The sequence below is a fragment of the Tenrec ecaudatus genome, chromosome 5 (genome assembly GCF_050624435.1).
Source record: "Tenrec ecaudatus isolate mTenEca1 chromosome 5, mTenEca1.hap1, whole genome shotgun sequence".
Taxonomy (NCBI): Eukaryota; Metazoa; Chordata; class Mammalia; order Afrosoricida; family Tenrecidae; genus Tenrec; species Tenrec ecaudatus.
Window position 1 is genome coordinate 178,163,565 of NC_134534.1, and position 14,364 is coordinate 178,177,928.

Below are 14,364 nucleotides of genomic sequence, written 5' to 3' on the forward strand. Positions count from 1 at the left end.
TCGAACAACTGCTTCCAGGCAAAGAAGAATGGCCTGGTGACCTTCCAAGAATTAGTCAAGGAATGAATGCTTGTAGATCACAAATATCAGACTCTGACTGACGAGATGGCATGGAGGACAAAGCGGCATTTCAGTAAGTTATGGAGGGGGGAATCCCTAGGAGTTAAGACCCAACTCGATGGCAGGCAACAACCACAACAATGCAGATGGCAAATGCATGTACATTGCTAACATTCTATTACGCATTCCACCATCATGACAGCAGAGCGCTCGACCCAGTGCTATGCTCTTCTGAGCTGCAAGCCCATGAAGCCCACCCTGACCCACACTGCCCACGCTGAGGGTCTTCCACAAAGCTCATGGCCTGAGAATTCCACATCGCAAATGGGAAGCCTCCTCGGAGGGCAGTGGCAAACGTCATAGAAAGCCGACAGACAAACAAATACTGTGTCCCTGACAACTAGCAGAAGGACCTGATGCCACATGGCAGCAGGGGGCGTGGCGGAGAGGGGTGACATCAAAGGGATCTGGGGCCAGGCTGGCTGGGTGCCCATGGGAAATGAGCCACCAAGATTCGGACGCCATTCTCCATTGGAAAATGTGATCGGGGATCAGAATGAGAGAAAGATTGACGTGGAAGCAGAGAGGTGCAGTTAGAAGTCTAGCCCGGGTGGAGTCGTGTTGGTGTGGCTTGTTATGCTGGGCAGCCTTGGGCCTTCCCACGTTAGTCAGCTGAAGGGGTGGGGAGGGGAGGGTGTATGTTCCCTTACTGGGCTCACTTAGTAAGTGTGCATGGATACCAGATGCTGACAGAGTAAGTGCTCCTTTCCTTCATTTGGATGACAATTTACAGCTGAAAATGTTCTTTAATATGCATGGTAATGTCAGTTGACTCTTTCAAGAACCCTCTTGGGTTAGTAGAGTGGGTATCACGATCTCCGGACAGGTAGACCTACTCACTCAGGTTGACAGTTAAGGGCCTGACATAGCAGTGGAATTCTAGTTTTGTTTCTGCTTTTGTTTTCTAGCTTCTTGGTCAGAACCGTTTCCTTCCCTTCATACACCTGCCACAGGTAGCTATTATCTTCCCAGAGGTCATGACCTGAGCCAAAGAGAGCAGGCGAGGTGCTTCTGTAGTACCATAGCCTGCCTGCAGCCGCAGAAGGTTGGGCGCAGCTGGGGAGACCCACTAGAGTGCTGTGCTCCTGAAAGGCTAGTCCTCCAGAAGTGGTTACAGAGGGAATTGTGCCCCCTGCCCAAATATCTCCTAAACATCCTGACTTCTGTGATGATTATCCCATGTGGATATGGGCTGTCTCTGTTTTGTTAATAAGACACAATTAGCATAGAGTGTTTAAGAGTCTGTGTATTTTTAGATCTAAGAGATTCCACAAACTAGCAGAGATGGGGAAGAGAGACGCCAAGCCACACGAAGATCACCCATTACCTCCGAGTGACAACGAGACCTTTCTCCAGAACCGACAGAGAAGAAATTCTTCCCCTGAAGCTGGCACCCTGGATCCAAATCACTTACCTCCTAAAATGTGGCCGAATACATTTTGTATTGTTAAAGGCATGCATTGGTGCCATCCCTCTTACACCAGCACTAGGTGATGAAGACTAAGGGTCGGGTGGCCGCTGTATGCTTCTCTCACTCAGAAGGGCATGAGCTGCTTTGAAGGTCACCTGAGAAAGATGAACAAGACATTGACCTGGAGTACTGGAGCAGTGACAGCAGTTAACTCTCTGGGCTGTTATCCAAATGGTGTGTGGTTTGAGTCTACCCAGAGGTGCCTTGGAAGAAAAGCCGGACAATTGACTCCCCCCAAAATCAACTGCTAAGAGCCTACAGAGCACAATTCTACTCTAGCACACCTGGGTCGAAATTAATCAGAACCATCTCAAAAACAACTAGGGTGGATAGGACAAATTGAGTCAAGGTGAGTGCTGAAGACGAAACAAGTTTTGGGGTGACATCAAGAGCAGCTTGCATGGAGAAAACCAAGGCTTCTTAAAAAGATAGGGAATAAAGAAAAGACTGGAGCGAATGTCAGAAGAGATTCTGATACTTGCTCTTGAACACAGAGTAGGCAGGGCTAATGGGAAAAAAATGATGATGTCAAAGAGCTAAGTAGAAATGGCCAAAGGGTAGGTCAAGGTGGCAGAGTAAAACAGAGCGGAGAAATCTGTAAAGATCTGGAGTTAGAACGTCAGAAGCCAAGGGCATCTCAGCATGTCTTAAACAGAAAGAACTGTGGGGAAAATGCAAGTCTTGAATTACAATATTAAAGAATTCTATGGGGGAAATAGCCAATTAGGCAGGAGGCATCAAAGAAGATAGAAGGAATACACAGTCACTGGGCCAAACGGAACAGGTTGACATTCAAATATGTCAAGCGGGAGCAGATGACCCAGGGCTGATGGTGCCGAAAGAAGCAGTCCACGCTGCACTGAAAGCATTAGCCATAAACAAGGCTCCAGGGATTGATGGAAGACCAATGGGAACGTTTCAACAAGCTGATGAAACACTGGAAGCACTCACTCAGCTGTGCGAGGAAATATGGAAGACAGCTACCTGACCAGCTGACTGGAAGAGATTCATATTTTACCCATTCCAAAGAAAGGTGACCCAACAGAATGCTCAAATTATAAAACAATATCACTGATATCACATGCAGTAAAATTTTGCTGAAGAGCATCTAACAAAGATTGCAGCCATACATTGACAGGGAGCTTCCTGAGTTCAGGCCAGATTTGGAAGAGGACATGGAGCAAGGGACATTATCCCTGATGCCATATGGATCTTAGCTCAAAGCAGAGGATCCCAGAAAGTGTTGACTTGTATTTTATCAACTATCCAAAGGCATTCATTCAACTGTGTGCATCAAAACAAACAACGATAAACACTGCAAAGAGTAGGGAGTCCAGAACACTTCATGGTGCTCATGTGGAACCTTTATGCAAACCAAGGGGCAGTTGTACCGCTGCAAGGGGGTAGGGAAAGGTTTGGACCTGGGAAGGGTGTGTGTCAGGATTGTATCCTTTCACCATTCCTAGTCTACCTGTATGCCTAGCAAATAGTCCCCAAAGCCTGGATTATATGGAGAAGAATGTTGCATCAAGACTGAAAGAGGGCTCATTAAGAACCAGAAATGTACAGATAACATAACCTGGCTTGCTGTAAGTGAGGAGAACTTGAAGCAGCTTCTGATGAAGATCAAATACTACAGCCTTCTGTACAGATTGCAACTAAATAAATGTAAAGAAATAAAAAAATCTTGGCCTTATGCCAATTAAAAGTATTATTTAACAGTTGTGCAATCATCACCAGAATCAATTTTATATCATTTTCTTCATTATTGTAGCTATTATTGTTAGATTCCTATAAGCCTCGACCTCCTCTGCCATAACCATGAGGAACTATTAACCTAACACTGGCTCTATACTTTTACCTATCTGTATTCAGATAAAGAAAATCACACCCCAAACCCCCACAACAAAAGATAAAATACAAAACAGCCTTAATCCAAGAGAAAGCAGAAGATAATAGAAACTAGAATAAATTAAACTATGTCAGTAATATGTTAAATATTAACCTAACTACAGTTTCAGTAATCCACTTTAACGATGCATTCTAAGAGCAAGACTATTCACATCCCTGGTCAATGGTCCAAGTTAATTCAATGGAGGCTTGATCCATGAGAGGATTCTGCAAAGGAACTTTGGTCTTTCACTGCCATTTATAGAATTCCGCAAACTGGTGCTCAGAATTTAAGCTCTAATACACTTCCCTCCTCTGACCTTGGATTTTATTAATTATTGGATCACACAGGCTAGTATGGAATTTTCTGACATCTCACTTAGATTGCTGCTTGTTTTCAGATAAAGCTTTAAGACCCTAAATGCTATTCTTTCTAATAGTGGGATATCATATGATTTCTTCACCGCACTTTGCTGTCGCACCCACCAAAAAATAAAAAATTCTCACAACCTAGATAATGTCATAATCAATGGAGAAAAGGTTGACATCGTCAAGGATTTCATTTTACTTGGATCCACAATCAATGTTTATGGAAGCAACAGACCAAAAATATCAAATGGTCTACTGCATTGGGCAAATCTGCTGCACAACATCTCTTTAAAATTAGATGTCACTTAAAGGACTAAGATGTGTCTGGTCCAAACCATGGTATTTTCTCTGGTATTGCCTCTGGGGTACAAGTTGGGCTAACCACAAAGTCCGCAGTTTGAACCCCACAGTCAATCCACGGGAGAAAGATGAGGCTTTCTAGTTCCACAAAACATGACCAGGTTGGAAGCCCATGGAGGCAGTTCTACTCTGTGAGTCAGAATGTACTCAGTGGCAGTGAGCTTGGTTCCGTTTTTGGTCACATGCATGTGAAAGCGTCACACTGAATAATGAAGACCGCAGAAGAAGGGATGCATTTGAGTGATGGATGGTGGTAAATATTGATGTGGGCTACCAGAAAAAAACAAACAACCCTGTCTCAGAGGCAATCTAGCCAGAACGCTCCACGAAGCAATGACAGGACTTCATCTGGCACACATTGGACATGTCATGAGGGACCGATCTCTGAAAAAGGACATCATAGAGGGTCAGTGGGAAGGAAGAAGACCCTTAACAAGCTGTTTGGACACAGTAGGTGTCACAAGGAGCTCAAACAGAGTAGCAATTGTGAAGATGTCCCTGACCAAGCAGTGTTGTGTTCTGTGGTGCATAGTGAGAGTCACCAGGAGTCAGAGCCAACCGCTGGCACCCAGCAGATCCTGAATAACTCTATATGTGAAGTGGCCCATTAACCTTTTATTGGAAGGATCCCTTCCAAGCATTGTTGTGTGAGCAATTTGCCAAATCACATTACAGGCCGGCCCCATGTTGTGAACAGCATTTGTTCTTTAATTGTGTCTTTAAGTGGGATTTGTAGGTGAGTTAGAACAGGTACATACAGTTCTTACTTAGCCTTACTTTAGTGCAGTGGTTCTCAACCTGTAGGTGGAGACTCCTTTGGGGGTCGAACGACCCTTTCACTGGGGTCACCCGATTCATAGCAGTAGCAACATTACAGTTAGGAAGTAGCAACAAAAAGAATTTTATGGTTGGGGGGTCGCCACCACAGGAGGAACGGTGTTACAGGGTCACACATTAGGAAGGCTGAGACCCACTGCTTTAGTGCAAGGAAAGCCTTTTCAGGGATTCAAAAGCTGCACCTGCAACAAGTGAGGGTACGCGTGATGAATTTGTCGTGAGTAGGGCTCCCCTTCAGTCATTTCAAAGCGAGGTCAAATTTACATAACATGAAAGGCAAGTCTGAGCTGTCCATCAATTGGACCCCGGGACTGCCTGTATTATGCACAGCTAACTGCTTTGGGAAAACTAGGGCCTGAAGATGCACAGGTTTGAGTTTAAAACCTCGATCGTTGTATTTAAACGAAAATTAACTGGAGCAATCAGTCCATATTAATGACTTAATCCCACCAGGAGTTTTTGTTCTATTTTGCGTGGCATAGAGCTCCATTTTAGCGACATATACAGCAAGCTCATCTGAAAATCGTGTCCATCATAGAACGGGTATTCCTTGAAGACAGCTGGGCTTACGTCTCCCTTCTTCAGTTTCTGCACAATTCACTCCCAGGCTTGCTTTCAATGCCAACGCTCAGAGCCGAGCAAATTTTTATGGTCTAGTTATAAACCCTAGAAAAATAAGGTTTATAGGAAATGTTGACACAACCTTAACTAAAGTGGTGCGAGCTGACACCTCTACATTTTCAATTTGGGGATTTCTACTGGGAAAATATAAACGCTAATTCAGCAAAGGAAGCCAACGATAATAAAAATGTTGTAGTCTTCCTGTTCACCCCATAAAGCTCTACTTCAAAGATGCCAGTGCAACCCGGAGGGGGGCGAGAATGCGGGCTATGCAGGGCACCTGCAGATGGCTCAGCCTCCCGGTTACCTCATCGTGAGTCATGGCTGCCCATGGCAGCCCCGGGGAAAGATGGCAGACGGCTCTGGGCCTTCTTGCAAAGGTGTCTAACTGCTCTCTCACTGTGGAGCTCTGAGCCTGCCCTCAGTCAGAGATAACAGCGATTTCCTCGTAGACTGTAAAGCCAACCTCAAACCCACCCAAACCAACCCCTCTGCCGATTCTGGCTCAGTGACCCTATAGCACAGAGCAGCTCTTTGGGGGTTCGGAGACCTTGACTCTTCCTGGGAGCAGACGGGTTCATCTTTGTTCTATGGAGCCTCTGGTGAGTTTAACAGCGGTCATTGCAGGTAGCTTAGTGGGCCACCTTAAGAAGATGATCATCAGGGTTAAACAAACAAACAAAACAGTGTGGAGGCTGATTCTGAATACAATCGGCTGAGACTGCTGCCAGGAGTTGCACTAGGCAGATCCAGGTGTGAGGGCAAGCCATAACCATCGACGGGGAGAACCAACAACGGTTCTGATTTCCTCAATCCCGCTCAGAAGCCCAGATTAAAAGCACATGTGCTCCGTATTGAAGCTTTGATTTCCACCCCCCTCCTTTGGAAATCGGGGGAGGTGAGAGAAGAGGTGACATTTGAGTCAGGCCCAGAGATAAAGACTGACACACACAAATGGTCTAGGACAGAGAGCGATGGGATTAGAGCTGAAGTCAATGCTTTAAATCCTTAACTAGATAGACTAAACAGCTCTGGCCTGGGAAGCAGGAGCCCCAGCTGTTGGTCCAGGCGGTGCCATTTAGGAAATGTGACCCCAGGCTGTTTGGGAAGCCCCCAGTGGCTCTGTCTTGTCATCTGTTAACATGGAGGACCTGACCAGGATCTGCGGCTGAGCCGTGGTGAGGAGTAAATCACGTTCCCCAAAGGGCTTTGTGCGGTGGAAAACAGAAAGGCAGATGTATTACTTTGTGTTGATTGTATTTCTTGGGGAAAGTCATCAATCTTCAGAAAATAGGAATCTTTTCTTCTCAACTAAGGGACAAACCCATCAGGATAAAGGGAATAATAATAAGAAAACACTCTCCGGGCGTATGTGTAATCGCTTTCATTTCAGACGGGAGACTTGATTTGGAAGGACATTGACTGCTGACAACTTTGCTTTTGTGTTAAATCTAATAGTCTATTAAGAAGGCCATTTGGGGTACACCCCCATTACCATCACATATGTCTAGCCTTCGCCAGCTCACCAGAGACCACTAAGTTACAGATCTTCATGAGCAGAAAATATTTGAGGGTATTTTTTCCCCTCCCATGCTTCTAAGCCTGTTGGCAGGGTTAGCCCAGTGTTTTCATAAGAAAGTCTGATCATGTTGGCCGAGGTGGGGATAGGGGGGCGGGAGGAGGGAGTGTTTGGAAAGACACAGCCGACTTTAAGGCTGATGTTTAACTTGTGTAGGCCCTGGGTTTTTCCAGCTTTAAAAGAAAGACACGGAGTTTCTGGATGCACCTGTCAAGACTAAATGATTGTTCATTTCCTGCGAATTGGGAATACATAATAACATACAGCTGTGGAGCCAGGTTCTCTTTCTTGCTTCTTCCTCTTCCAGAAGCTCTGTCTTTACCAGCTGGGGGATATTAACGAATAAACGTGCTGAAAAACGTGGGGGGAGTGAAAAAAACAACAGCGTTCTAGATGTCAGCAATCGGTATGGTGGTCTCACCTGTACTAATGGGAGGCTGTTTAGCTCGCCCAGGGCTACAGAGATTTCTCTTATTTCAAATGCCTCTGAGGAGAAAAGAACAGGGGCCTTTATACGGCCTCAAATGTCTCTTTCTTCAGAACAGAGTGCATTAGAATTAACCCTGCTAACCCCTGCATGCCAAGGACTAGAGGCACTGGAAAGAACTCGATTTAAAGTAATAAAATGTTGTCACACAAGGGAAGCAGGTTAGTAAGCGAGTGTCCGTGTCTTGCCAATAGAGGCATTTCCTGGAACAAGGGTGGGGTGGGACGAGGTGTTGAGTTTAAAGTTGGAATTCAGTGAAAAGTAATTCCAGACATATCTTTTAGGATCATGAGTGTTATCCAGGGTTTCATTGGCCATCCCACCATATTGTGATGTATCTGCTATTGGATGCCGAGAGAGAGTTGATGTTTCATTCCAAGTAGCTTCCCTTCCAACCAATCATCACGATCCCTTCAAGAAAGGGGAGATGGGTTGAGGCAGAAGAGATGCTTGGGGTTTGGGGCCTTTTTTTTTTTTCAGGTCTCCAGTGTCTCCTGAAGGAAAGCTCTCACAAAGCTACTGATGGATTTGAACTACCAACCGTTAGGCTTGCAGCCACATGCTTAACTATTGCACGGCCAGGAATCCAGGTTCTGCTCAACCTCTTCAGTAGGTGAAAGGGTCGGACTGAACACCATGTCATGTTCTTTCCCTGATGCAAATGGTTTGACTCAGCAGCTCTTTTAGGAACAAACTGGAGACAGGAGGCAGGGAGCAGGGGACTTTTTGTGTTCATATAACGGCACAGCGATAGAATCTTGCCTTCCATTTGGGGTCCCAGATGTGATACCTAGCCAAGAGAGCTCATGTGCAATGACCACCTGTCCGAACAGGTTTCAGTGGAGCTTCTAGCTTGAGATAAACTTGGAAGAGAGACCTGGAGATCCATGTTTGAAAATCAGGCAAGGAAAAACCAGCCGCTCACGATCCAGTGGATCTACCCCACAATCCAGTGGATCTACCCTGCAACCAGTCATGGGGATGCCGAAGAACTGAGCAATGCCTGCGGTTCGTGAGGGGACCACGAGCCAGAGGCCGCTATCAGCAGAAGCAGAGGAGAGAGGACTGGGCAGCCCAAGGCTTCCCTCCTAAAGTACATGCAGATGAAGAGAAGGATTGTTACTACTGTTCTTATTATCTTTGGTGTAAAGTTGTCTTGTATTCCAGCATGTCTGATACATGTCTGGCTTTTCATGTTACATAATTCCTTTTCTTAGAACAAAGCATCATCTCTTTTATGTCAGCGCTATTGCTTTCCATACTTCATTTGGAAGTATGGAAAATGACCAACTCAGTGACATGAATGGAGCCTTGCTGGTGGAGTGGGTTAAGAGTTGGGCTGCTAACCACAAGGCCAGCAGTTTGGAACCACCAGCCGCTCTAGGGGGGAAAGATGCGAGGCTTGTTGCTCCCACAAAGATTTACAGTCTGGGAAACCCCCAGGAGCCGTTCTGCTCTGCCTGACAGAGGAACTATGAGTCAGCTTTGATGCAACTGCAGCAAGAAGCGACAAGGCCCAGCAGCTTCCCGCTGATGGGCCTTTATAGCTGGCAGCCAGTGTGGACTGCTGTCCTCCCTCACTTGGCACAAGGCAAGCAGCTCCCAGGTAAAGGATGGAGAAACAGGCTAAGGAATCTTCCAGTCAGCTAGGCTTTGATGCTCTGCCCTCTGAGTAAGCTTTCCCTGACCTTGGTCCTATGACTCAGCCCTTGTGATGGAAGCAACAATGATCACAGCTCTTGAGGCTGATGGATGGGTCGAGCTGGGAGCTACTCTTATCTAGGGAGGACTTGATTGGGAATAGAGGTAAGGATAAAGATATTGCAAAAACCTGGCTCGAGGAGTGATGCTTTTGCTGACACGGGTGACCTGAGTCATGATGCTAGTTCATGTTTTATGTTAGTATATTTTAAGAGCTTTCCAAATAACATTCTTTTGACCAGGTAAGATTGCTTTTTTACCATCTACTATGATGGTAAAAAGTGCAGTGTTAAAATGCAATGAATCAGTCTCTTCACAATCATAATAGTCACAGATCAATGGAATGTAATATATTTATCACTTTATCCCATAACACAGAAAGAATCACTCATGGTTTTTTTCTTCATAAATTAGTAAGCAGAGCATTTTATCATCTTTTGTCTTTTACATTGTGTGCTTACATCACAACTGGGTTTCACAAGAGCCTGTGGAGAAGCATATTTTGACCAGTGATAAAGAGCTCAGCTGCTACCTTCAAGGTCAGTGGTTCAAATCCCCCTGTCACTCGATGGAGAACGATGTGGCAGTCCTCCCTGGTAGGCAGGCCAGCCTTGGAACCTGGGGGGGTGGGGGGCTCTGCTCTGTCCCATAGGATTGCTGTGAGCCCACAGCAAGACATTGAACAGATGGAACATAACCCAAACCAAGTTCACTGCCATTGAGTCGGTTCCCATTCAGAGTGACCCTGTAGGACAGAGTAGAACTGCCTCTGTGGGTTTCTGAGGCTGGAAATCATTATTGGAATAGAAAATCTCATCTTTCTTCCTCGAAGCGGCAGTTGATGGCGAACTGTTGACCTAAGGACTAGCAACCCGATGCATAATCCCATAAGTAACCTTTAAAACTAGGTGCTCGGCGCTCTTTTCAGGCAAACAGATTTCCCCTGAGAACCAGCTGGTGACTTGCAGGAGTATCCGGTTGAGAAAGTTGCATCTGAGCTGAAGCATCACTCCAGGACTGATTAGTGATACCTGTCTGAGAAATCAGAGTCCTGGCCTGGTCCAGCCAGGGGCTTAACTACTAACCCAAAGGTTGGCAGTCGGAATGCATTCAGTTGAAACCCCTGTGGAACATAGTTCTAACCTGTAATGTGAGGTTATTGTCAACAGAGGGGACCTATGCACCTTGAGTTTGCTGCCTCTGCTGCAGAAGGAAAGGGAAAATAAATTTCCTGGAAAATGCTATTTGTCATGAACAAAGACTGTCCCCGGGTGTATGTGTTCTTTAGTTAGCATTGTTTTGCCTGTTCCCCACCCCCCAAGACAAAGACTGAATTGATCATGCCAAACAGCTACAGACTTAGCAGCACCATTGCAAGTGCTCAGTGTCCATCTTGGTGTCTGAATGAGTAAGGGCTTTATTTTTCTCAATGGGCTATACTGTTCTTCGAAATTCTGAAGTTGAGTTTGTCACTGTTGAGCCAGGCAGCATCTTCCGATGGCACAAGCGGCTCAAAAGTAAGGCTTTTTCCTTGAATTCCGTGAGCACTTGGGTACATTTCAGATGGGCCGTTTTCATTAATGTCCTTTTCAATGCACTCAAAACAAATGCCATCATCTGTACTAGCAATTATGGTGTCCGTGGGGAGTCATAAAGTCCACCACATTCCTCAGCTCCATCTTCAGATGTTAGTGAGGACACATTCTAGCACAGTCCTTTGCTTCCTGTTAAAGAGAATATAAATGGAGAAGCAAAGTGAAGAAGGAGGCTATTCCTGGAGAAAGTACGAGTTTAAGATCATTAAAGTTGAAGAAAACACCTTCTTTTTGAATAAATATCATTTTGGTCTCAGTGAGTCCTATTAAGTTGCAATATTTCATTTCAGATGAAAACATACATGCCTTAATTGTATTCTAAGCAATGCTCTATTTACACCTATTTCTAGAGCATGTCCCCTACCAAGGAGATATCGTTTTAGCTGATTTCCATCTTGTATTTGTTAGGGGCAGATTATTTTTTTATATTTACAAATATGTGGCTCCTTTTTATTGTCTGTTGTTTGAGTCTTTGGAAACATGGATTGGCCAGGAAGGCCTTGGATTCTGATTCTTTTTAAAAGCTAGGCGGGAGCGGGGAGGGAAGGGAAAAATGAGGAGCTGATACCAAGGGCTCAAGTAGAAAGCAAATGTTTTGAGAATGACGAGGGCAACAAATGTGCTTGACATACAGTGGATATATGTATGGATTGTGATAAGAGTTGTGTTAGCCCCAATAAAATGATTTTTTTTTTTAAAGCTAGGCAAGTGAGTCGGCATCAACAATGTCCTCCTCGAATGTGTTGTTTGCCCCCTACTGGGAAATGCCGGCTCCGGTGGCAAATCCACTCTCAGAGCTTCTCAGTAGCAAGTCCATGGTCCCTCTGAAACGTGGCCATCAGCCGTCTTGTCATCCATCTCCTCCAAATCGTAAGCGCCGGCTGAAGTCTCTCTTAATTGGTGCTGTCTACCTCTCTCCACAGGTGTTCCGCCACACAGGACCTTTTTTATTCTTTCAGCAAGGAAAGTAGTTCACTTGAATTATTAAAGGAAGCAGGGCGTGATTTTTCTTAATTCTTACATTGCCCTTGGGAAGGGGCATGTTATCTTGGCTGTTTCCATATATCATTTGTTTCCATACATCATTTGTTTCTACTCGGCTCGCAGCGGAGTGATCTCAGGGACTGAGCGCTGGGGCTGGCTCCGTGGGAGGCAGTATTTCCTTTGGGCTTATTGCTTCACACACCGTTGTATCCACGAATATGGAATATTCTTCCAAACCTATGTCTATGGACAAAGAATATGGAGAGTGAATTGCTTTCATTCACCCTTGTGCCCAGCACAAAAAGACAGAAGGGAAACAAGGCAACCTCTCTTATATAGAGACTTCTGAGCTGGGTGAACGGAAGCTGGGCCTTTGCAGGTGGAAGAATCGCCTTTTGTGACTGAAACTGCTGGTTGCCAAGTAGAGTCCGTTCTCCCCTTCCTGCCTTATTACCGCCATGTGCCCAAGGAAAAGACTCCATTTCCCAGACTCCCTTGCACACAGGAAAGGCACTTGAAGTGCAAGTCTGTGTGGTTGGGTACAACTTTTGACCTCGTACCTGGCTGGTCCTGGACTCCCTCAAAGAAGAGGCTTCCCCTTTCGTCCTGTGTCAACCGGTTGCAGAAGCCGTAAACCTGGCCTTAGTTCACAGGCCTGCAGCTGCGAGGCTTGTCCTGCCGGTGAGCAGTTGGACAAAGGCACCTGACACATTCATCGGGAAGCACACAAAACAAAGTGGGAAGTTGCCCCCCGACCGTCTGGTGACTTAAATCTAATGGTAATCACATCATCTGAATTTTTCCCCACAGGGCACATCCACGTGGAACAGTCACGCAGCAGCATGGCATGCATCGACAAGGTGAGATTTGTGGTTTCTTTCTCTTTGTTTCGGTGTCAAAGGGTGCTAGCTGTTGGGACTAGAGTCATGAGCAAGAGACACCAGGTCCCTTGCCTCCTGGAGTTAGGATAGTGAGGAGCGTATACAATAAATAAAGCAAGCAGAGAAGGGCAGCACAGCTGCATCGACGGCACGGTGCCCAATTCCAAGAAATAGTGTTGATAGAGACCTCAGTATGAATGGTGCCCCGCTGAAAAGCATCATTTGTTCAAGCAAATGAATGACAGTTCTTCAAGCTAGTTGTTAAAAAGGTACTCAGTTAACACTGAGAGGGCGACTAATGTGCCACAAGGGGAAACCGCCCGGGTGCCTGGACACGTAGTCTTGGATGGTGGTTTCTGGGATAAATGGCATTACCACTAGAGATCAGGCTGAGTTCTCCTGGCTAAAGGAAGAGGAGGGAGCAGTATATGTAAAGGACAACAAGCAGGACCACGGGATGCCCTCGCTCAAATGCTGCCGGACCCACAGGAGTCCCGCTTTTCTCTCCAAATCTAAGCCATGCCAGACTTGATGGGTTCCAACTGGTGTCGGCAGCTCTCCTTCAGAGGGTAGAGTGGATCCAAACACCCGGCCTCACAGTAACTCTCAGGGGACATTCTCTTCTTACGACAGATGGTTCTGAAGGATGGGCTCCTGTTCATACCACCTGTCCAATTGTATCAAGTGTCAAGCATTTTCATTCAGACAAAAATCCATCTGATTGTGATACTTGTCTGCTTATTTAATGCCTTTCATCAGAAGGCTCTGGAAATTAAAAGCAAACCAACAAAGCCACCTTATAAAGTTCAAAGTTGATAAAATTCGATCAAGTTCAAATTCCTTATCTTGGCTTATAAAATACACATGGTTGACACACTCAGATGCTTAATGAATGACTGGAGGGTCAAGTCCACTCAGAGAACAGCTGTTGAAGATTGTATGGAGTGTAGTTTTACTCTGAAACACCGGGTGTCACCATGAGTCAGGGTCCACTCTATCAACTGGTAGTAAAAGTAATCTCCCAGAGGACAGGGCTATTTCTAGCTTGTTTCTTGCACTTGGCTGGCACAGAGTTAAGTTATGGAATGAAGGAATGAACAAACTAGTCAGTCAACCTGGCCCAGCACACAGTTTTCCCCTTCAGTCTACAGCCAGCCAAGAAGTGGACTGGCATCCAGGTAGAATAAGACCCGTTTGTCGCCTGGGTTTCCTTAAGAGACTAGCACGAGTTCCTTCAAACTTTGGCTCTGTAGTAAAGCCTCTCTGGTCTGCCCCTCCCTGGCATCCTGGCCAACCCCGATATCACCAGTTAAGGACAACTGTTTCCAAATGCCTATAACCCGACAGTTACCCAAATTTTGGTTTATTACCCCAAAAGAAAAACGAATCACAAGTGGGGAAAGATAAGGCACAAGCATATGTACTATATTGTATGGATTACAACTCAATGTAAACAAAACCAATATCCT

General features: G+C 45.6%; 1 long non-coding RNA gene across 1 annotated transcript in view; it reads left to right on the top strand.

Annotated features, from left to right (window-relative positions):
• Positions 1 to 14,364, top strand: part of LOC142448420 (uncharacterized) — a 298,254-nt gene that overhangs the window by 227,223 nt on the left and 56,667 nt on the right. The window contains exon 4 of the long non-coding RNA XR_012784522.1: positions 12,825 to 12,874. This is a non-coding gene — a long non-coding RNA (uncharacterized LOC142448420). The remainder of the gene's footprint in view (positions 1 to 12,824; positions 12,875 to 14,364) is intronic.